This window comes from Haemaphysalis longicornis, unplaced genomic scaffold, assembly GCF_048455015.1.
Source record: "Haemaphysalis longicornis isolate Haplotype H1 unplaced genomic scaffold, Haemaphysalis longicornis Haplotype H1 scaffold_7, whole genome shotgun sequence".
Taxonomy (NCBI): Eukaryota; Metazoa; Arthropoda; class Arachnida; order Ixodida; family Ixodidae; genus Haemaphysalis; species Haemaphysalis longicornis.
The window spans coordinates 53,981,191-54,003,350 of record NW_027526422.1 but is presented as its reverse complement, the minus strand read 5'-3'; positions in this window follow the sequence as shown (position 1 = coordinate 54,003,350).

Genomic DNA, 22,160 nt, shown 5'->3' with positions numbered 1-22,160 from the left:
GCCACGTAGAACGTGGTCGGAGGTCGGGGTTAGCAATTGGCATATCCGAACTGCTGGAGCCAGTGCCTCGTAATGCATGTAGCAGAACAGAGAGATACGGGACGAGGGACTCGGTAAAGATACATATCAAGGTTGCAGTCGTCATTGCCAGTGCTATTCGGCTTTTTTTTCCGAAATATATAATAGGGCCGAATGACGTGTGCTTGTCACGTTTTCTTTTTGATTCATTGATAAATAAGCGAAAATATAAGTCGAGAAAAAATCCGCCGTTTTCCGGGAGCGGGACTCGAACCCACATCTCCGCATAACCGGTGCGGTGCGTTAGCCATTACGCTATCCCCACAGCGGCTTCTCTCTCGACTTTAAAGCGGGGGTTTATATTTACAAGAGCTCTGAGGCCGGTCAACTAGCGCCGCCCCTCGACTACCGCGGGAGACGTAGAACGTCTTCTTTCCCAGCGGCCGCCACGTAGAACGTGGTCGGAGGTCGGGGTTAGCAATTGGCATATCCGAACTGCTGGAGCCAGTGCCTCGTAATGCATGTAGCAGAACAGAGAGATACGGGACGAGGGACTCGGTAAAGATACATATCAAGGTTGCAGTCGTCATTGCCAGTGCTATTCGGCTTTTTTTTCCGAAATATATAATAGGGCCGAATGACGTGTGCTTGTCACGTTTTCTTTTTGATTCATTGATAAATAAGCGAAAATATAAGTCGAGAAAAAATCCGCCGTTTTCCGGGAGCGGGAAAACGGCGGAAAAAAAAAAAGCCGAATAGCACTGGCAATGACGACTGCAACCTTGATATGTATCTTTACCGAGTCCCTCGTCCCGTATCTCTCTGTTCTGCTACATGCATTACGAGGCACTGGCTCCAGCAGTTCGGATATGCCAATTGCTAACCCCGACCTCCGACCACGTTCTACGTGGCGGCCGCTGGGAAAGAAGACGTTCTACGTCTCCCGCGGTAGTCGAGGGGCGGCGCTAGTTGACCGGCCTCAGAGCTCTTGTAAATATAAACCCCCGCTTTAAAGTCGAGAGAGAAGCCGCTGTGGGGATAGCGTAATGGCTAACGCACCGCACCGGTTATGCGGAGATGTGGGTTCGAGTCCCGCTCCCGGAAAACGGCGGATTTTTTCTCGACTTATATTTTCGCTTATTTATCAATGAATCAAAAAGAAAACGTGACAAGCACACGTCATTCGGCCCTATTATATATTTCGGAAAAAAAAGCCGAATAGCACTGGCAATGACGACTGCAACCTTGATATGTATCTTTACCGAGTCCCTCGTCCCGTATCTCTCTGTTCTGCTACATGCATTACGAGGCACTGGCTCCAGCAGTTCGGATATGCCAATTGCTAACCCCGACCTCCGACCACGTTCTACGTGGCGGCCGCTGGGAAAGAAGACGTTCTACGTCTCCCGCGGTAGTCGAGGGGCGGCGCTAGTTGACCGGCCTCAGAGCTCTTGTAAATATAAACCCCCGCTTTAAAGTCGAGAGAGAAGCCGCTGTGGGGATAGCGTAATGGCTAACGCACCGCACCGGTTATGCGGAGATGTGGGTTCGAGTCCCGCTCCCGGAAAACGGCGGATTTTTTCTCGACTTATATTTTCGCTTATTTATCAATGAATCAAAAAGAAAACGTGACAAGCACACGTCATTCGGCCCTATTATATATTTCGGAAAAAAAAGCCGAATAGCACTGGCAATGACGACTGCAACCTTGATATGTATCTTTACCGAGTCCCTCGTCCCGTATCTCTCTGTTCTGCTACATGCATTACGAGGCACTGGCTCCAGCAGTTCGGATATGCCAATTGCTAACCCCGACCTCCGACCACGTTCTACGTGGCGGCCGCTGGGAAAGAAGACGTTCTACGTCTCCCGCGGTAGTCGAGGGGCGGCGCTAGTTGACCGGCCTCAGAGCTCTTGTAAATATAAACCCCCGCTTTAAAGTCGAGAGAGAAGCCGCTGTGGGGATAGCGTAATGGCTAACGCACCGCACCGGTTATGCGGAGATGTGGGTTCGAGTCCCGCTCCCGGAAAACGGCGGATTTTTTCTCGACTTATATTTTCGCTTATTTATCAATGAATCAAAAAGAAAACGTGACAAGCACACGTCATTCGGCCCTATTATATATTTCGGAAAAAAAAGCCGAATAGCACTGGCAATGACGACTGCAACCTTGATATGTATCTTTACCGAGTCCCTCGTCCCGTATCTCTCTGTTCTGCTACATGCATTACGAGGCACTGGCTCCAGCAGTTCGGATATGCCAATTGCTAACCCCGACCTCCGACCACGTTCTACGTGGCGGCCGCTGGGAAAGAAGACGTTCTACGTCTCCCGCGGTAGTCGAGGGGCGGCGCTAGTTGACCGGCCTCAGAGCTCTTGTAAATATAAACCCCCGCTTTAAAGTCGAGAGAGAAGCCGCTGTGGGGATAGCGTAATGGCTAACGCACCGCACCGGTTATGCGGAGATGTGGGTTCGAGTCCCGCTCCCGGAAAACGGCGGATTTTTTCTCGACTTATATTTTCGCTTATTTATCAATGAATCAAAAAGAAAACGTGACAAGCACACGTCATTCGGCCCTATTATATATTTCGGAAAAAAAAGCCGAATAGCACTGGCAATGACGACTGCAACCTTGATATGTATCTTTACCGAGTCCCTCGTCCCGTATCTCTCTGTTCTGCTACATGCATTACGAGGCACTGGCTCCAGCAGTTCGGATATGCCAATTGCTAACCCCGACCTCCGACCACGTTCTACGTGGCGGCCGCTGGGAAAGAAGACGTTCTACGTCTCCCGCGGTAGTCGAGGGGCGGCGCTAGTTGACCGGCCTCAGAGCTCTTGTAAATATAAACCCCCGCTTTAAAGTCGAGAGAGAAGCCGCTGTGGGGATAGCGTAATGGCTAACGCACCGCACCGGTTATGCGGAGATGTGGGTTCGAGTCCCGCTCCCGGAAAACGGCGGATTTTTTCTCGACTTATATTTTCGCCTATTTATCAATGAATCAAAAAGAAAACGTGACAAGCACACGTCATTCGGCCCTATTATATATTTCGGAAAAAAAAGCCGAATAGCACTGGCAATGACGACTGCAACCTTGATATGTATCTTTACCGAGTCCCTCGTCCCGTATCTCTCTGTTCTGCTACATGCATTACGAGGCACTGGCTCCAGCAGTTCGGATATGCCAATTGCTAACCCCGACCTCCGACCACGTTCTACGTGGCGGCCGCTGGGAAAGAAGACGTTCTACGTCTCCCGCGGTAGTCGAGGGGCGGCGCTAGTTGACCGGCCTCAGAGCTCTTGTAAATATAAACCCCCGCTTTAAAGTCGAGAGAGAAGCCGCTGTGGGGATAGCGTAATGGCTAACGCACCGCACCGGTTATGCGGAGATGTGGGTTCGAGTCCCGCTCCCGGAAAACGGCGGATTTTTTCTCGACTTATATTTTCGCTTATTTATCAATGAATCAAAAAGAAAACGTGACAAGCACACGTCATTCGGCCCTATTATATATTTCGGAAAAAAAAGCCGAATAGCACTGGCAATGACGACTGCAACCTTGATATGTATCTTTACCGAGTCCCTCGTCCCGTATCTCTCTGTTCTGCTACATGCATTACGAGGCACTGGCTCCAGCAGTTCGGATATGCCAATTGCTAACCCCGACCTCCGACCACGTTCTACGTGGCGGCCGCTGGGAAAGAAGACGTTCTACGTCTCCCGCGGTAGTCGAGGGGCGGCGCTAGTTGACCGGCCTCAGAGCTCTTGTAAATATAAACCCCCGCTTTAAAGTCGAGAGAGAAGCCGCTGTGGGGATAGCGTAATGGCTAACGCACCGCACCGGTTATGCGGAGATGTGGGTTCGAGTCCCGCTCCCGGAAAACGGCGGATTTTTTCTCGACTTATATTTTCGCTTATTTATCAATGAATCAAAAAGAAAACGTGACAAGCACACGTCATTCGGCCCTATTATATATTTCGGAAAAAAGCCGAATAGCACTGGCAATGACGACTGCAACCTTGATATGTATCTTTACCGAGTCCCTCGTCCCGTATCTCTCTGTTCTGCTACATGCATTACGAGGCACTGGCTCCAGCAGTTCGGATATGCCAATTGCTAACCCCGACCTCCGACCACGTTCTACGTGGCGGCCGCTGGGAAAGAAGACGTTCTACGTCTCCCGCGGTAGTCGAGGGGCGGCGCTAGTTGACCGGCCTCAGAGCTCTTGTAAATATAAACCCCCGCTTTAAAGTCGAGAGAGAAGCCGCTGTGGGGATAGCGTAATGGCTAACGCACCGCACCGGTTATGCGGAGATGTGGGTTCGAGTCCCGCTCCCGGAAAACGGCGGATTTTTTCTCGACTTATATTTTCGCTTATTTATCAATGAATCAAAAAGAAAACGTGACAAGCACACGTCATTCGGCCCTATTATATATTTCGGAAAAAAAAGCCGAATAGCACTGGCAATGACGACTGCAACCTTGATATGTATCTTTACCGAGTCCCTCGTCCCGTATCTCTCTGTTCTGCTACATGCATTACGAGGCACTGGCTCCAGCAGTTCGGATATGCCAATTGCTAACCCCGACCTCCGACCACGTTCTACGTGGCGGCCGCTGGGAAAGAAGACGTTCTACGTCTCCCGCGGTAGTCGAGGGGCGGCGCTAGTTGACCGGCCTCAGAGCTCTTGTAAATATAAACCCCCGCTTTAAAGTCGAGAGAGAAGCCGCTGTGGGGATAGCGTAATGGCTAACGCACCGCACCGGTTATGCGGAGATGTGGGTTCGAGTCCCGCTCCCGGAAAACGGCGGATTTTTTCTCGACTTATATTTTCGCTTATTTATCAATGAATCAAAAAGAAAACGTGACAAGCACACGTCATTCGGCCCTATTATATATTTCGGAAAAAAAAGCCGAATAGCACTGGCAATGACGACTGCAACCTTGATATGTATCTTTACCGAGTCCCTCGTCCCGTATCTCTCTGTTCTGCTACATGCATTACGAGGCACTGGCTCCAGCAGTTCGGATATGCCAATTGCTAACCCCGACCTCCGACCACGTTCTACGTGGCGGCCGCTGGGAAAGAAGACGTTCTACGTCTCCCGCGGTAGTCGAGGGGCGGCGCTAGTTGACCGGCCTCAGAGCTCTTGTAAATATAAACCCCCGCTTTAAAGTCGAGAGAGAAGCCGCTGTGGGGATAGCGTAATGGCTAACGCACCGCACCGGTTATGCGGAGATGTGGGTTCGAGTCCCGCTCCCGGAAAACGGCGGATTTTTTCTCGACTTATATTTTCGCTTATTTATCAATGAATCAAAAAGAAAACGTGACAAGCACACGTCATTCGGCCCTATTATATATTTCGGAAAAAAAAGCCGAATAGCACTGGCAATGACGACTGCAACCTTGATATGTATATATATATATATATATATATATATATATATATATATATATATATATATATATATATATATATACATATATATATATATATATATATATATATATATATATATATATATATATACATATATATATATATATATATATATATATATACGTTAGCCTTTATGGCAAGATTTTAGGCGATCTTGAAATTTTTGCACTAACTGCAGTTCACTATTAATTTATCTCTGCCTTCACAACCCACTCCCAAAACTACTAGAAGCACAGCCAGTCATCTCTTCTGTCTCTCTTTCTCAGCCATACGGGTCGAACAGTCCTTGCACAGTTTGTTGTTCCCGTACCTACATCCATGAACGCCCCACAACGCATCCCGCCACATGTACGCTCCGCTCAAACACCTCTGTTTGTCCCGTTCCATCACACACGCACCCGACGTATATTTCGGGCGGAAAACAAGCCCGACCACGCCTTATCGAGAACAAATACTCCAGCAATACCGATACCCGGTGGACGAATGCCGCCGTCTACCCCGACCTATCAGCTCACACCGTCACCATCTTCTACTCCCATGGATCACTCCAAACATCCACCACCCTCGCTAATGCCACTACACCAACTTCTGAAGAACCCTCCATAGCTCTTGCAGCCATCACAGCACCGGGCGACAACGTCGCTTTTACAACAGCATGTCAACAAGCAAGCCACAATTACCTTACCGGCCCCATAATCTCCACCGCCGCCCAGCTTCTTGAAACAGTTTCAGCGCTCCCTTACATCCGCATCGTGTGGACTCCAGGATGCGCCTCCCTCCCAGGGAATGATGAGGGTCACGCCGCTGCATGCGACATCATTTTGCTGCTGCCGTTGAGGATGGACGACCCTGTCGTACTCCCGGCAGCCAACTCGTTCCTGCTTGCTACACTGACATTCTCTACCACAATCGAGGCGTCCGCCTTCTCCCTCCTCAATTTCACCCGTCTCAAAGCTCACGACGCTTGCCTTTGGGGCAGACTCCAAACCCAAACATACTTTAACACACCCTCTTCCTGTACCACATCTCTGCCACCGAATACACCTACAGCTGCCCTTTTTGCCAGACCCCATGTAACACGTACTATTTCGTATGGAAATGCCCGTACCATCCAACGCGCTTTTTTGCACAGTCCCCGGAGCCGTAAGAGTGCGAACTGACCACCTCGCCGCCTGAAGTTTAAAGACATTTATCTCCTGGGCACCACCAGGGGCAGAAGCTCGCAGCTTCCTCGACTGAGGAAAGGCCACCAACCTTTCTCTTTACTTTTTAATCGGGCGCCGTTAATGGGTCACTCACTCACTCACTCACTCACTCACTCACTCACTCACTCACTCACTCACTCACTCACTCACTCACTCACTCACTCACTCACTCACTCACTCACTCACTCACTCACTCACTGCGACGCGTTTCTTTCGCGAAGTACCTGCAGAACCCCTACGTATGGCGATTCTGTTTTTTTTGTCAGTTTTTTAAGGAATTAACATAGCGCCATTTTGGAAAACTTGAACACCATATGTGACGAGTAACAGCAGTTTACGTATTTATTTACGCTCTACCAGGTTTCAGTAAGTGCACGTCTTCTCAGTCGTGAACAAAAATGAATGCCTGTGAAGGTGGAATATGATAGGGATTCGCGGTATCGGGATGCAGGGTAACATTGCAGACGGTCGTACTTTCTTAAACCCGCTGTGTGACCCAAATCTCTCCCCTCTGCCAGATTATAACGCTTCTAATAGTCGCTATAGTTTGCTTGGAACCGCTCGGGCAGCACTCGAAAGGAGATTGGAATGAACAACGTTTATGAAAACTGCAGTGTTTTAGGGCGTCTATTATACCCCTTTTTAGGTGTTGTTTTTGGTGGTTTTAGGCTTGAGATTTTTTTAGTCTTCACCAAAGTGAGCCAGTGTCGCGCCAAACGCCTGAAAAGACGCCTAAGCATTGATTTTCTGTGACATCGCTGGAAATCTTGTATAGAGGAAAAGTTTTACGCCCACCGCGACGGCTCCAAGCGCATGCAGAAGGAGACATTAGCATAAACGAGGAGCTAAAACGAGCGCTTGGTACTCGTACACATAATTTACGAAGTTGGAAAGATGGGATCACGGGCGGAGAACTTTTTTTCTAAAGAACCTGCAGGTTAGGGTGGTGGCCTCCAGCGAAGCTTGCCAAAGTGATCGATGATGTTCGCCAGCTGGTGCTCGCATTTTAGGCAACTGTACGAGAGAGCTTCGTAGCGCGTTTCACGCGCGTTCGAAACGCAGCGGACTTTAATGCACTCCTGTCGGAGACACAAGACGTAATGGGCTGTGATAGAAGAGTATATCAGGTCCCTTTGAAAAGTTGGGAAACCTTTGCGATGGGTTCCTATCCCGGACGAGTTTCCTTTGGGAGAAATATAGGTAGTGACAGTAGTGATACAAACGCCTCGCTACCTGCTTATCCGACACCAGACCGCCTCCCCCTTGCGTCACCTGTTCCGTGGTTCCTTCCTTCCATTTGATGGATTGCAGCGACTGTGTCAGCTCGCCTTAATGGGTTCAAACGGCGCAACATGCTCCATTGCCCTCTTTAAGGTGACTCTGCTTTCAGCCTTATCGGTGTGTGTTGAATGCACAAATTTTATTTTGTATTTATATTGACCAGAAATGCAAGCGCAGAGTCAACTTTGCCTTTACTTGTTGTTACGTGCGTGGAGAAAATATTTCAGCCTCATGCGCCGGCAGTTCCTCATTCGCAAAGATCTCGGGACGACGGACATACGCCAAAAGGGGCGACAGAGCCACTTTTTTTTTGTTAGTAAAAACAAAACCAGTTTCACGTGACGCCTTTTATTGTTGTCACGAGCCAGTTGAGCGCCGAAACGCCTTTTCCTGCCTGCTCTTCAGCTGCTACGGTTTGTACGGGCGTCGACTGCCGTTGGGGAACCAATACTGCAGCAGCTTTTGGCGAGCGTAGAACACTTTACTTGTTATAATTCGTTCCATATCAACGGTCTTGGGGACATTCGAAATCTTTTTTTGTAAACTCACAAATCAAATCCGAATTAACCTATTGTTTTGATGATTTGCCGTCTGTGAAGTGAACGGCATTTTAACGGGTCATATTCTTCTCTCCTGACTTCTCCCAAGTGATAGGTACTCAGATTGTTTGAAATTAAAGAAAAAGCTCACTAGGAGACTTGTAAGATCATGCCTTGAGAAAACATGCTTTATTTGGTGCTTTATAGTGGCCTAACATTGACCTTCTTTGATTAAACAAGCGCAATAACGATTCCTGTAGCAACCTGACAAAAAACGATCTGGCAGCGGTAGGGGGGGGGGGGTTGTTGAAGAGATTAATTGCGCTTCATTTTGCTCAGTTCCCCAAAGCCTCGGTTTCCTAGTTAAGTGCTATTGTTGCGTCATTTGGAAAACTGCACTTAAAGTTTCTCATAATGAGTTCGCGAGGGATAAACTGCAATTGATAACGAACGCAGGCGGCACGGCTATCCCAACATGCATCGCCGCAAAGCACACTTGGTTCATTACAGACTGCGCTCGTAATGAACAAGCCCTACATGTTCGTCAGGTTTACTTAGGCAGGTTAGATTTTATATTTTATTTGTGGTGGTTACGGGGTTACTTCAGACTGTTGTTTAAGTGGCGATATTTGGACAGCTCTGCGCTATTTGTAAAGGTGATATTATTTATTGTGCTACCTAAATGCGAAAATGTCTGTCTGTCTGTCTGTCTGTCTGTCTGTCTGTCTGTCTGTCTGTCTGTCTGTCTGTCTGTCTGTCTGTCTGTCTGTCTGTCTGTCTGTCTGTCCCTCAATTCCACCTCCGGACCAAAAGTTACATATTATGGAACAAGAAGTTTGTGTAGCAAAACCTTTGCAATCCACTAAAACTGGTACCATAGTTCTTGCATGCCAACATAGTTGAGAAAAGAAAAACATTACGTATACTTGACGCAAGTATCAATACGTAACTGGTGTCTGTCATTCTGTCTGTCGGTATGTCTGCCTGCCTGTCTGTCTGACTGTCTGTCTGTCTGCGTGTGCGTGTGCGTGTGTGTGTGCGTGTCCTGAGACACACACGCACATGCACACCCTGCCTCTGATTGCTAGAGAAGAAAAGAAAAGAAAAATCAACAACAATAGTTCAGCCTGAGCCTACAGAGATGGTTTGTCTAATCTGTTGCTGAATATCTCGAAATGGAGAGAGAGGGACATAGTCTACACTTTTATTTGGAGCAAGCTCTGATGTTGGGGCGCCCGCCCTGTGGGGCGCCGGTGGGGTGGGGGCCCGTCTACACTCGAGGTAGCCCTGGCCTTCCATGGCTGAATTAAAATAAAACTCAGCCAAGATTAGTGCGGTTCCTCTGCTATCACACTATGAGGCTCCAGACTAGATGAGGGGCTCAGTCGAGCAGGCCGGTCGCTTTGGTAACTGAAAAATCACAGACTGTTTATCTTGGGGCATCACTGCAACCGCGATTAATTTTACGGGGATCGTTTCCGCGTATACACAGTTTAGTTTACACGCTGTCTCCTCAACTCCTGGGACGTGGAGACTTAATCACGGATGTTTGACGGAAGTAACCGGCATTTGGCATGGCGCAGATTTCTTTTGTTTTTTTCGCTTGCAGTGGTTTTTCACGATTTTGTGCCGTGCGTTCATACGATGATACACGTGCAGGGTCGCTAAGCTGTTCTGGTTTGGAAATTATATCCAAACATCTGGCGCTAAAACATCGTCCATGGATATACTCAACAATGTTTTCTTGCGGCAGAATATGTGCTGAAACAATTCAAGCTTCATTTTTGCGAACTCTCAACCTCAAATTGAAAACAAATGTTATGCCCATCTTATTATTTTTTTACAGAGTGTATCGTACAAATTTTGTTATTTGTTATGCGAGAGCCACCTAATATTGCTTTGACAGAACAGCGTCAAGAACAGGGAAGTACATGTCCTTGGAACCATATTTTGTTGCCTGCATATCTGCCACAAAAATAACAAATCTGCCCGAAAAGTCACTACTAGACCCCTTCGTTAGTTTTGTGTCCGTGACAAAAAATAAAAACTCTGCCCTCGCTTTGATTACCAGAAACATTGGTTAGTTCGGTACGTATATCTCAGCTAGGCAAACGTCACATCTAAGAGAGAGAGAGAATTAACTTTTATTTGCACCCGTCTAAAATGTCGAGGGAGAGGGCATTAGCCTAGACCCCTGTTCACCCCCTAACCGTCAGCCGGAATCCATTGGGATTCGGCGGCGGTCAGGGCCAGACCGATGACTTTGCATTGCTCTATTGCTTTATGGTTGAGTAATAAGATCTCCCAGGATTCCACATTTCTCTTCGGGTCGTTATAGAAAGGTCATGTCCAGACCATGTGAACTAGGTCCGCAATGCTATTGTAGTGAGTGCACTTAGGAGTAAAGACTTCCGGATGCCATTTGCTGTATAGTTGAGGATTCGGAAACACCCCGACTTGCAATTTCCTCCACATAACTTCCTCTTTTTTGCTGAGCTGTTTATCCGCCGCTGGATAGGTCTTGCGACCGAGCTTATAATGAGAAATTATTTCTCGGGATGTCCTTAGTTCGTCACCATTTCAACACTTTAATCTAAGTAAGTCCGAATTTTGTATATTTTGTTGTAGTGTACACTTTTTTAGAACCTTCTTTCTTGTTTTGCCATACACGAAAGCCTCGAAGAGATTTTATGACTGTCCTAGCTATTTGTGCTTGTAATCTCTGTGTATGAATTTCACTGAAGTAAAAAGCTACATTTAAGCAGCAACACGCAGGGTTGATTACGCTTGGTCTTTAATTCTGGTGTTATCTACACAAGCACTTTTTGCATGGATAAATCTCCGCGGCTGGACACCTTGAAAATAACGAACACGCGCATCACACTGGCCATCTTGCCTAATAGTCACTGCGGCCTCATATAAGAACTTCGCCATCGCTTACTTTCGATTTCCCCGGGGATGTGAGCCCGGGCTTCGTTTCGACATAGACTACTGCATATTGCCAACGCTATGAGAAGTGTTACACAAAGCTCCACTGCAGAGTCTCAGTTCGCGCCCCTTTGTTGAGTACTAAGACATGCGTTCGGATTTCACAAGCAAACGCAAGCCCTTAAGCGTAAACAAAAAAGAGCAATACAGAAGCTTGCATTAGGGACAGTCTGGTCGTTGAACCATAACTACGGGACGTTGCGACCTTCGCGCGTTAATATTGTATTTCTAAGCGTCCACAGAGTCCTGGGTTTGTCGGCTTTTATCTCTCTTTCTCTGCAACTCTCTCTGTATGTGGCAAAGACGTTGGCGCGTGTGTGACGTGGTTGCCACAAAACAGCATAGAAAGGAAACGGTGAGGTTCAGACGCAAAAGAAAGAAATAAAGAAAGAAAGGAAGAAAGAAAGAAAGTAAGAAAGAAAGAAAGAAAGAAAGAAAGAAAGAAAGAAAGAAAGAAAGGTGAAAAGAAACTGTGGTGGATTCCACTGTCATAGGAATCGGTAAAGCACGAAAGTGAAATGTGCAGCGCAATCTGCAGCTGAGCACGATTTGCGTGTCGGCGGCTGTCTTGTGGGTGCGCTTGGCGAGCGACGTCCTGCTGGCGGGTCATTTCGGCAAAGGTGTACTGGCGTCATTTCCGTGACGGATATGACGCCAGTGAAATCTTGGGGTACCGCGGCATAAAACATTTTCGTGTTAAAATATAAAACCCGAAAATGAACAACCCGAAGTACAACGTGCTATGTTTTCCATTTCCACTCTTGCTTCAATACTAGCGCTGCTTGGGGCAGACACAAAAAACTTAGCCACAAAATACTTTTTTTCCTGTTACAGGTGGTAATTGTCCTAGGCAATATTCACCTCTCTCCTTTTCGTCCACCAGCACTCTAATCTTCTTTTCGTCACCTCGACAGCCTTGAAGTTAACTTCCTCTGTGCTACCCTTAAATCCTAGGGCTTCTGGACGACGAATATTTCCCTCATGTAGATTTGGATGGATACTCAATATTACTAAAGGTAGCTTTCCCGCAAGAAAATCCTGTGTACAGTGGTGCACCCTCTAGAGGCCGCTTGCTTCGTTGTACATGCATCACTTCCGTGACGGATATGACGACAGCGAAATCTTGGTGTATCCGGGAATAAAACACTTTCGTGTTAAAAGAAGCAAAGGGACGCAAAAGAAATGTCTTGATTCACAAACACGTGCCTCGTGGTGGGGTGTTCTTGGACGTCGCCACGGCGGAGCCACTGACCTATTCCTACACAAATTCTCCGCTGCTTCCGGGAGTAACATCCCCAACCTCAGTGCCACCACACGGGGCTTTATTGCTCCCCGTTCCTCGGTGCGTGGCCTCTGCGATCAGCTGCCTACGGCGCGACGGAGAACCGCGCGCAGCACCGGCCAGCAAATCACGGAGACCACGCTCGGCGTGCCTAGTTAGCTGCTCACGCGAGGAAAACTGCCGGCGTAGTCTAGACACCATCTTGCTAAGGATGCCTCTTATTTACAATCACAACCAATGATGAGGTTTCCAGTTTTCCCAAATACAAACACATAAATAAACGTCACAAGCCTACGGTAGCCTGACAGCCGTTGGAGGAGAAGCAAGTGTTAGGACGTGATCAGTGGGCGTTCTTTTCGTATACGTTTGATGAAGCTTGCGTCAAAACAGTTTCAGATGAAAGAGGTACGTTAGAAGGCTTGAAGGTACGTTATATGTAGCTGCTTACACAGTCCTCAACAAGGCTTTGAATTTCCTGCTACACAGCCGAAAGCAACAACTCCTCACCGACATTTCGCATGAGTTAGAATGCATTCGGGGAGGTTTGTGCTGCCACATATTTCAGCGTTACGACCATTCAGTGTGCACGCAGGGCCATGGCCAGTGCTCGAAAGGCTGATGCGAGGCCATTGGCGTCGCCTGCAGATAACGTTCAAACTTTACTCGGTGGTCCAACCTCGTACGTCGTCATTGGGTTTTATTCATCGTGCCTTAGCGGCTGCGCTTCGCTACGTTTCATGTGCCCCCTCACTAGAAGCAAATGAATCCCAGCGTAGGTTTTTGCACCGTTTTAGGTGCGGGGAAAATGTTTTTGTGGGGAATATAAAATAAATTGAACGCATTAGACATTACGTTGCCCCTTAGCGAATCTAACGGGTTACGTTTACCATAAAAAACGTAAAGCATGTTAGCTCACCCGATTTGGACGTAACAGAAATGGAAATATTACGGCCATGAATGAACAGCGTGGTTGACACACAAGAAAGGAAACAAAACACCAATACCTGCAACCAAACAAAATTGTCTTCCTGAAACGCTAGCGCCGGAGTGCAGATGTGTATGTGAACGTGCCCCACGACAGCGTCGCTTGCTCGGGCATCAAAGAAACCAAGTCTCGCATTCACTAATAGAGTAGGGGAATCACTGGCGGGCACGCGTGCGTGCGTGCGCGCGTCCGTGGGTATATGCGATGTTGCGTGTGCGTGTGTATGTGGATGGATGGAAGGGTAGGGTTTTCAAGTGTATTGTGGAACAGCCAATTCGCGATGTGCAAGTAATGTGTTTATCCACGGTCAAATGTATTATTTCCGCGAAGCTGAGAAACTGGAAGCTATACAGCAGCGGCCGTAGGCCGAAAAAGAACTGGGTAAAAGAGCAGGCAAAGAACTGCAAACATATAGAGTATAAATAATGGTAAAAAAGCACCATGGAAACAAAACTAAGGTGATAAAATGTATGAAAACATGAGAAAGACGTTTGATACTAAAAGAAAATTTCTCACCCATACAAAAAGCAGCTCACGCAAAACAGTCGCTAGTGAAGTTCCCACAGGCCACTTGTCCGATAAAGCGAACGTGCGTCTTCCTTGCCTGGAAAACGCAACAAATGGGCCAATCGATTGCACGAGGAAGTCATGCGTGGGTAGATATTTTTCTGCTGACTCGTAAAAAAAAGGGCGTGGCGTCTCAGTTGTCGTTTCTAATTCATGCACCAACTGCTTGCCAACAAGCATATGTTACCATTTTAGTGATGCACTGCACTACCCGCCCCACTTCAAATCTGAATCAGCAAAGCTGCCAGCTATAGGAAATTTTTGCTTTAGAAAAGCAGGGCGCAACCCTGTGGGTGAAACGAACTGACTTGATGCAAACAACAGCCTCGTTGCCTCACGCATCCCTGTGTAATTTCAGACGTGGTGTGCAAAAGATCTGCTTCCATATTTGCGTCCGCAACAGGTAAGCCTACCTATACCGTGCTTTGTTATGCGCGGGACTTGCTGACATGGCTGGTCTGATTGCGAGGGAGCACGTCCTTTTAAAAATGATGATGAGGAAGAGGTTTGGTGCGGGCCAGCGCATTGCGGGAGATAAAAAGGAATATGAATTGGGCGTCGGGCACCGCTGGGCAGCAAGTTGTGTGAATGCAAAAATGGTGGACGAATAAAGGCGGCGACGTAAAAATGACGGTTTTTCCTACCTACGGACACACAAAACAAGACGGAACAACCATGAAACGATTGAGTATGATGTGAGCGTTTGTGCTCCAGGCCTCTGGAGTGTTCAGGTGGCTTCATTGACGTTTGACAGGGTCATCATCATAACCATCATCAGCCTATCTACGCCCACTGCAGGGCAAAGGCCTGTCCCATAGATCTGCAATTATCCTGGTCCTGTGTTAACTGCAAACAATTTATCCCCGCAAACTTACTGATCTCATCTGCCCATCTAAATTTCTGCCACCCCCTGCCACGCTTGCCTCCTCTAGGGATCCACTCAGTTACCCTTAATGACCAACGGTTATCTTGCCTTCGCATTACATGCCCTGCCCACGCCAATTTCTGCTTCTTAATTTCTACTAATGCGTCCTTAACACGTGTTTGTTCCCTGACCCACTCCACTCTCTTCTTGTACCGTAATGCTACATCTATCATCTATCGTTCCTTTGCTCGCTGAGTCGTCCTCAATTTAAGTTGAACCCTTAGTGATCCTCCAAGTTTCGGCCCCGTAGGTTCGTGCCGGCAAGATGCAGCTGTCAAACACTTTCTTCTTCGTTGACAATGGTAGGCTGCCATTCATTATCTGAGAATGTCTGCCGAATGCACTCCACCCCATTCTTATCCTTCTCATTATCTCTGCCAGATGGTTGGGATCCTGGGTCACTACTTGGCCTAAGTAGACATATTCGCGTATTGACAGGGTATGCCTCGACAAAAAAATATGGCGGATAAACTGCTGCTTCCGTGGAGTAAGCCGAGGCTACCTGTTTTAGGAATAAATTTGCATAAAACGAAATACCCGCGAGAAATGTGGCCAGGCGAGAAAAGGCTTGGTTAAAGTAAGGAGTTCTGGGAATTATAAAATACTAGGCTGACGACTGTCATCTCGGCGAACAGCGTTACCCGCTGGGCATTCACGGCTGCAAAGTAAGAGCGTAGGAGAAGGTTTTATGAGGGAGGAAAAGCTAAAAGATTCGTATGCATTGGTTCTGAACTTGCGTTTTCCCTTGTAAGGTTCACAAAGCACATAATCAAAACGATCAGCTTATTATGAGCGGAACCATAAAAAAGTCGCGAGAATTATATTGCCATGTTCCTTCCCTTTCCCCTTGTCTCTCTGCCCTTGTATGTGGCTCTTTCTTTTTCTCTCTCTCCCCTTTCTAGTGAAATGTAGAGATCATTCAAAGAGCGAATACGTTTTTTGGGCAGTGCAAAACTAGGGAGTGTAGAAAATATGTCGAAAATGTTCTATAACGGTGTTTTATAGATAGCATAAGCGTGACCGCACGCCTGCTGCGCGGTCAGACGGTCAGCGGTGGCACGCGACCCACGGCGACAACGACGTCCTCTGAAGGAGTTGGGAGGGCTGTCACGTAAAAGCCACCTGGCGTGTATCTAGCTGACTGTCACGTGCGTCTGACGGCTGTGGACACAAGGTCGATCACTGTCATATTTTTAGGCTCCGCTGCTCTGAGTGCGTAGAACCGCAAGGAGCGAGGATCGAAACGTGAGATATCGGGGCATCCTCAGCTTAATGTACGTAAAGAACCTGAGCGCTATAGAAAGTTTTCGACTCTTTCTTTTTTCTCAGTTATTTCCGTCGCGATTGCGGTGTCATGTCGGCCTGTTGTTAGTCCTTTGCGAGAGATACGGGCGTGCGACGTGACGGCTGAAGGTCAATGCAATGCAATTCCCTTTTGGAGCTTAATTTATTGATTCCGTCACTGTTCCCATACTCGTCACCAAGCCTAATCAAGGTTATCATCCCCAACCACTTTATTATAATTATTGGGCGGGAAAATTACTGGTTTCAGAATCTTAGAATCAAATTTTTTCTTCTAGTTTTTTTAACTGAACGTTTTTTTTGTGTTTGAATTGTTTTTTGGATATATAGAGAACGCTCTTTCTCCGAATAATCGCTTGGCTGTATAATGTTTGCGGGTTAAAACGAGCTGTTGATACAAGCAGAACATCTTGTTTTTTCCTCCCCCGGGCCTAGGTTCGCCGTCGTCGTGATTTATACGTTCGCAGGCGGCGCTGCAGACTCCCCCCTGCTCATATATCATCGCAAAGTGATGGGAAGGAAATTCCGTTTTTTTTCTTCGAACTTGCCGCCAGAGCGAGCAGTTTCGGCTGCGCTCGGTTTCCCCTCGAGGAGTAGGGATTTCCTCTCTTCTCGCAGCTGAAACGGTTCATTTTTGCGGTTCATCGGCTTGAGCGAGTCAAATCGTTCTGCAGGGTGAAGTGGTGGTGCTGAGTTGCTTGCAGCAGAGCCGTGCCTTTTTTGGAGGCGTGGGTCTAGGCGTGACCCGAGACACCATACCGGATTTGACATTCAGTCGCAACACCACCGACCTTGTATGGGATCTGCTGCCAGAAACTTTAGGCAGTGACCCCTACATCATTGCCCTCACTGTCCCACTCACGAGTATCCGTCGGAAGATGGGCACGGCGCAGCTCACTGACTGGCAAGCCTTCCGCGAAGCTCCACTTCCAAGCATACTGCCGACTGAGAACCTAGAACAATGGACGCAACAAGTTATTGATCTACAAAACTCTCACACCAAGAAAATCACGCTCACGCAGGATATACCGGCAGTAGATAACCATCTCGACCATCTATGGACGGCACGACGTAGCCTACTCAACCGATGGCGCAGAAATAAGCACAATCGCAAGCTTAAACGTCGTATTGCCCAGATTACAGAAGAGGCTCTTAAATACGCCAAACAACTGCAAGCCCAAAACTGGCGCGGCTTCTGTGACCAAATTAATGGCGCTCTTACAACCAAGAAAGCTTGGCACATCATACGCCACCTCCTGGGAAACACCCCTACCAAAACTGCCACTTCGCAAAACATAGCCCGACTTATACACAACCACTCTCAACCACCTGATCAACTACTCTCTCAAATCCGGCATAAGTTATTCGGACCTACATCATCTCAGACAACTCCCTCGCACCCGGACTACGCTGGCACTCCCAATCCTCAGCTCGATGGCCTCACCTGGCTAACCCGCACAACACCACCCGGACACGATTTAATAACGTACAAGCTACTTCGTAACCTTAACGACGGCGACTTAGAATCCCTCCTTGCCTGTTACAACCACCACTGGACTAACGGCACAGTACCGCCCCAGTGGCGCCACGCAGATATCACTTTACTTCCCAAGCCTCACAAACCCATCAATTTTGACAACTTACGACCGATCTCCCTCACATTCTGTGTGGGCAAACTTTTTGAACATCTGGTGAACCGCCGTCCAACGGACTTCCTTGAAGACACCAACTGGTTACCTCACACCATGTTCGTGTTCCGTACTCACCTCTCGGCGCAAGACGTCCACCTCCAACTCAAAGAACGGGTTCTCGACTGCCTCAGCAAAGTGCATCCCAGTTCCGTCCTTGCTCTCGATATACAAGGCGCCTTCGATAACGTCACTCACACAGCCATTCTCCGCCAACTTGAAACCACGGGCTGCGGATCTGCCACATATAACTACGTGAGAGCCTTTTTGACAGATCGAACTGCCACTCTCCACATTGGCCCTCACCAGACAGAGACCTTTCACACACCGGCAAAGGGCACTCCCCAAGGCTTGGTTGTCTCACCCCTCCTTTTCAATATAGCGCTCATGGGACTCCCTACAGTACTTGAACAAATCCCCCACGTGTCGCACGCCTTATATGCAGACGACCTTACCATATGGTCCCACACAGGCTCTCCCGGACAACAGCAAGACAGTCTTCAACAGGCAATCGACACTACGCTCCAATATCTCCAAACCTGTGGTCTCTGCTGCGCCCCATCGAAATCCGCCTTACTCGTCCTCCGAGCACGAACCCGGGACCGCCCACCAAATCCTAACCCGACCCATCCCTCACTCTCAACGGGCAAGCAATAACTACCGTCAAGACCCTCCGCATCCTAGGAGTCCCCTACCACCACGACGGCTCCGGGGCCGCGTACCTCCCCAAACTTATACAGACAGTCTCCCAACTTACACACCTAATTCAACGAATATGCTCTCGCAGACACGGACTCAAGGAAACAGATAACTGCCGCATCATTCAAGCAATGCTGATCAGCCGCATCACCTACGGGGCACCCTATCTTACCTTAAAACCGCAAGAACATGCCAAGATTAATGTCCTAAAACGCAAATCTTATAAGACAGCCCTCAGCCTGCCTACCTTCACTTCTACCGACCGCTTATTGAAACTGCGTCTACATAACACCCTCTCGGAAATTATCGAGGCCCATCTCCAAAACCAACTACAGCGCCTACAACTCACACCCGCCGGTCGTCATCTGCTCAAAACGTTAGGCCCGAAAGTGGTACAAACTCCGGACTCGCCACAACGCATACCTCCATCAATGCGACGCAACATCCATGTCCTCCCCATTCCGCGTCATATGCACCCTACATACAACGCCGGCCGTCGTCAGCATCGTACACGCCTCCTCATCAGAAAAGAAGGCAGCGACCCGACCACCCTCTATACGGTTGATTGATTGATTGTAGGGTTTAACGCGCCGACGGACGCAGCGCAGGCGATGAGGCTCGCCGTAGTGGAGGGCTCCGGTTTAATTTTGACTACCTGGGGATCTTAATCGAATTTTTGTCTTAATCGACTTGCCCTTTCTTAAAGCTAAAAATAAGAGTTACTCCAAAGTAGCATCCACAAACCAACGTTGTTCCTTCAAGGCAGGATAATTGGCTGAACAGTGCATAGGCGACCTGGCGTTTAGCCCGCCTTACGAGCTGCCGTGCCTGTGCAATCAAATATTCCCTCGGTACGTATTGCTCATCTAATTCAAGCTACGCATGTCGACGGCCAATCGAAATCAGGACACGTGTTTGCCTGCTTCCTTAAGTAAACACGCCGAACGACACTTGTTTACACAACGCCGCCCACAGAAATCCTGCTCGCTCCGGGATATTCAAATTACCGTAACCTTGACACCCCTTCTACGCACGCTGTTGAGCTGCGTGCATGCGCAAATGGGACCGTGCCACAACGTCTACACCCTGATATTTATCGGCGCTATGGTCGGCTGTCGTGCGTTCTGCCCGCCACGTAGCCGTAATTTCAAAGCAAACAGCAAGAGTGTTGCCGTCAAGCGTGTTCTAGTTTCTTCGCGTATAGCACATACCAATCACGGAATAGGCCAAACATGAGTGGCTGGAGAAGAAAAAAGTTTCTCATCTAATTACTGGGTACTGTATAGAGATAACGTAAAATGGGTGGAAACCATTTTGGATCCCCGAATAAGGAAAAAAAATAATTGAAAAAGCCAAAGTCAGAGTAAACAATGCAGATTATATTGACAATCGATTAGTATTTTCAATGGAGATTATCAGGGGAGATAAAACATCCCGGCGGCTAGACTCCGTCTCAGAAGCCCCGAACGCAAGTAATGCCGCCACTTACATGGAAAACCACAGGCTGCGAAGCGCCTGTCGTCTGTACTAGCCCGACAACCTCTGTATCAAATGTATCTTGCCGACTTTTCAATCAAAGTATAAGGGTTTTGATATTTCTCCCTCCAAGATATTGCACGTTCCCGAACACGACGACGAAGGACAAGATATACGCCTCATTTGTACCCGCTGAGGGTTGGACGATGCAAGGACGGTCTCCTTATATCATGTCCTCGTCCCCAACATTCGGATACCGGCATTTATGCAGTTGCCCATATTCGTCCTGCTTTACTCACTCACAACGACCAATGCGTAGTCACTCATTCTTCTTTTAGTTGAAGAGCGGATTGCGGAAATGATAATTTATATTTCTTGAGGAGGCGGTCAAGGCTGACTGAGGTGGCGCTTTTCTGTCCACAGGCACGACCGGTATATAATATCCCGGCCTGCGTAACTCTGACAGCTTGAATGTAAAATAACAGTAAAACGAAAGCCACACAATAAGGTAATATGTCGGTACTAAGGCAATATTTTATTATATCTATAACATTACCAGATAGCGAACGTACCCGACAGGCAAACAAACCTTGGTGTGTTTTTGTAAAAAACGTTTGGATGAAAAGACACTTCTTCCGAAAAAAAAAAAAACCGAGCGCGCTTTAGCAGGATCACAGCTAAATATACATCAATGGGTAATATAACGATAAGGATTGGTACAAAAACAAGGTGGCCTTTTATTTTATTTTTTTCCTACATCAAAGAAGCCACTGGCCCTCCTTTAAGGTTTCGTATTTACGGTACTATAGCAATACAAAATGTTCACATTTGCTGGCACACCATCACTAAAAATGGTGATATGTGTCCGCGACATGTCGCAATAGAGCACGGTACGCTTTTGCGTTAAAGTTTTGACGCGGGTTTATTCCACTATGGCGGTCATAAATGCGAAACCACTGTCCGTATGAATTCCTTATTATATACAGTTAATACGGAAAACATGGGGTGCCGTATTTCGTGCTTTAACTGAGACAGAAAGATGAAGACCGGGTGAAACTTTTCTGTTCTGAAATATCATTACATTCTTTCGTTTTTGGTAAGATTATCTACTTCAGGTACGCCTGAGTGCGTAATACTCCGTATGAATTCCGTATTCCCATAATTTCGTAAATGCGTAACGTTTAATTGGAAGTAAGTTGTAAATTATTGTATGTTCCTAAGCTTAACGACTATTCATAGTTTCAGGAATGTCAGAATAACGTTCACGCAGAAAAAAAAAAACAAGATATTACGACATTTTTGCAGATCGTGTTATCAGGCTTTGTTTGAACGAAGCCAGACACTCGAAGCAAGACGCGCTGAAATTACAATGGCTGCTGGACAATTCTAGGTTAGCCCCAGACAATTCCGTTTTTTTCCTGTGCACTTCCCAACTGGATGTCATTTGCAATGGGTGGAATCGCGCTGCCTCCACACGTCCTACTGCGCCGAATTGTGAAACATGGTGTGCCACAGCTGGCCGTTCCCCTATTATTTTCAGTACAGCTTTCTTAGATGGGGCTCGCATTAGGAGAGAAATCTCTCAAATTACTATTCCTCAAACAGGGAAGACTCATGAAACATTGCTCCTAATTTGCACATTTTTTTTTTATTTTGCTGCTGCTGCTGTTGCTTTGTCTCGGAAGACTGCATTATTTCAAGAAAGTTCTGCTTCTGACATCTGAGAAATATAATTTGCGCCTTTCGCGAAAAGAGAACTAG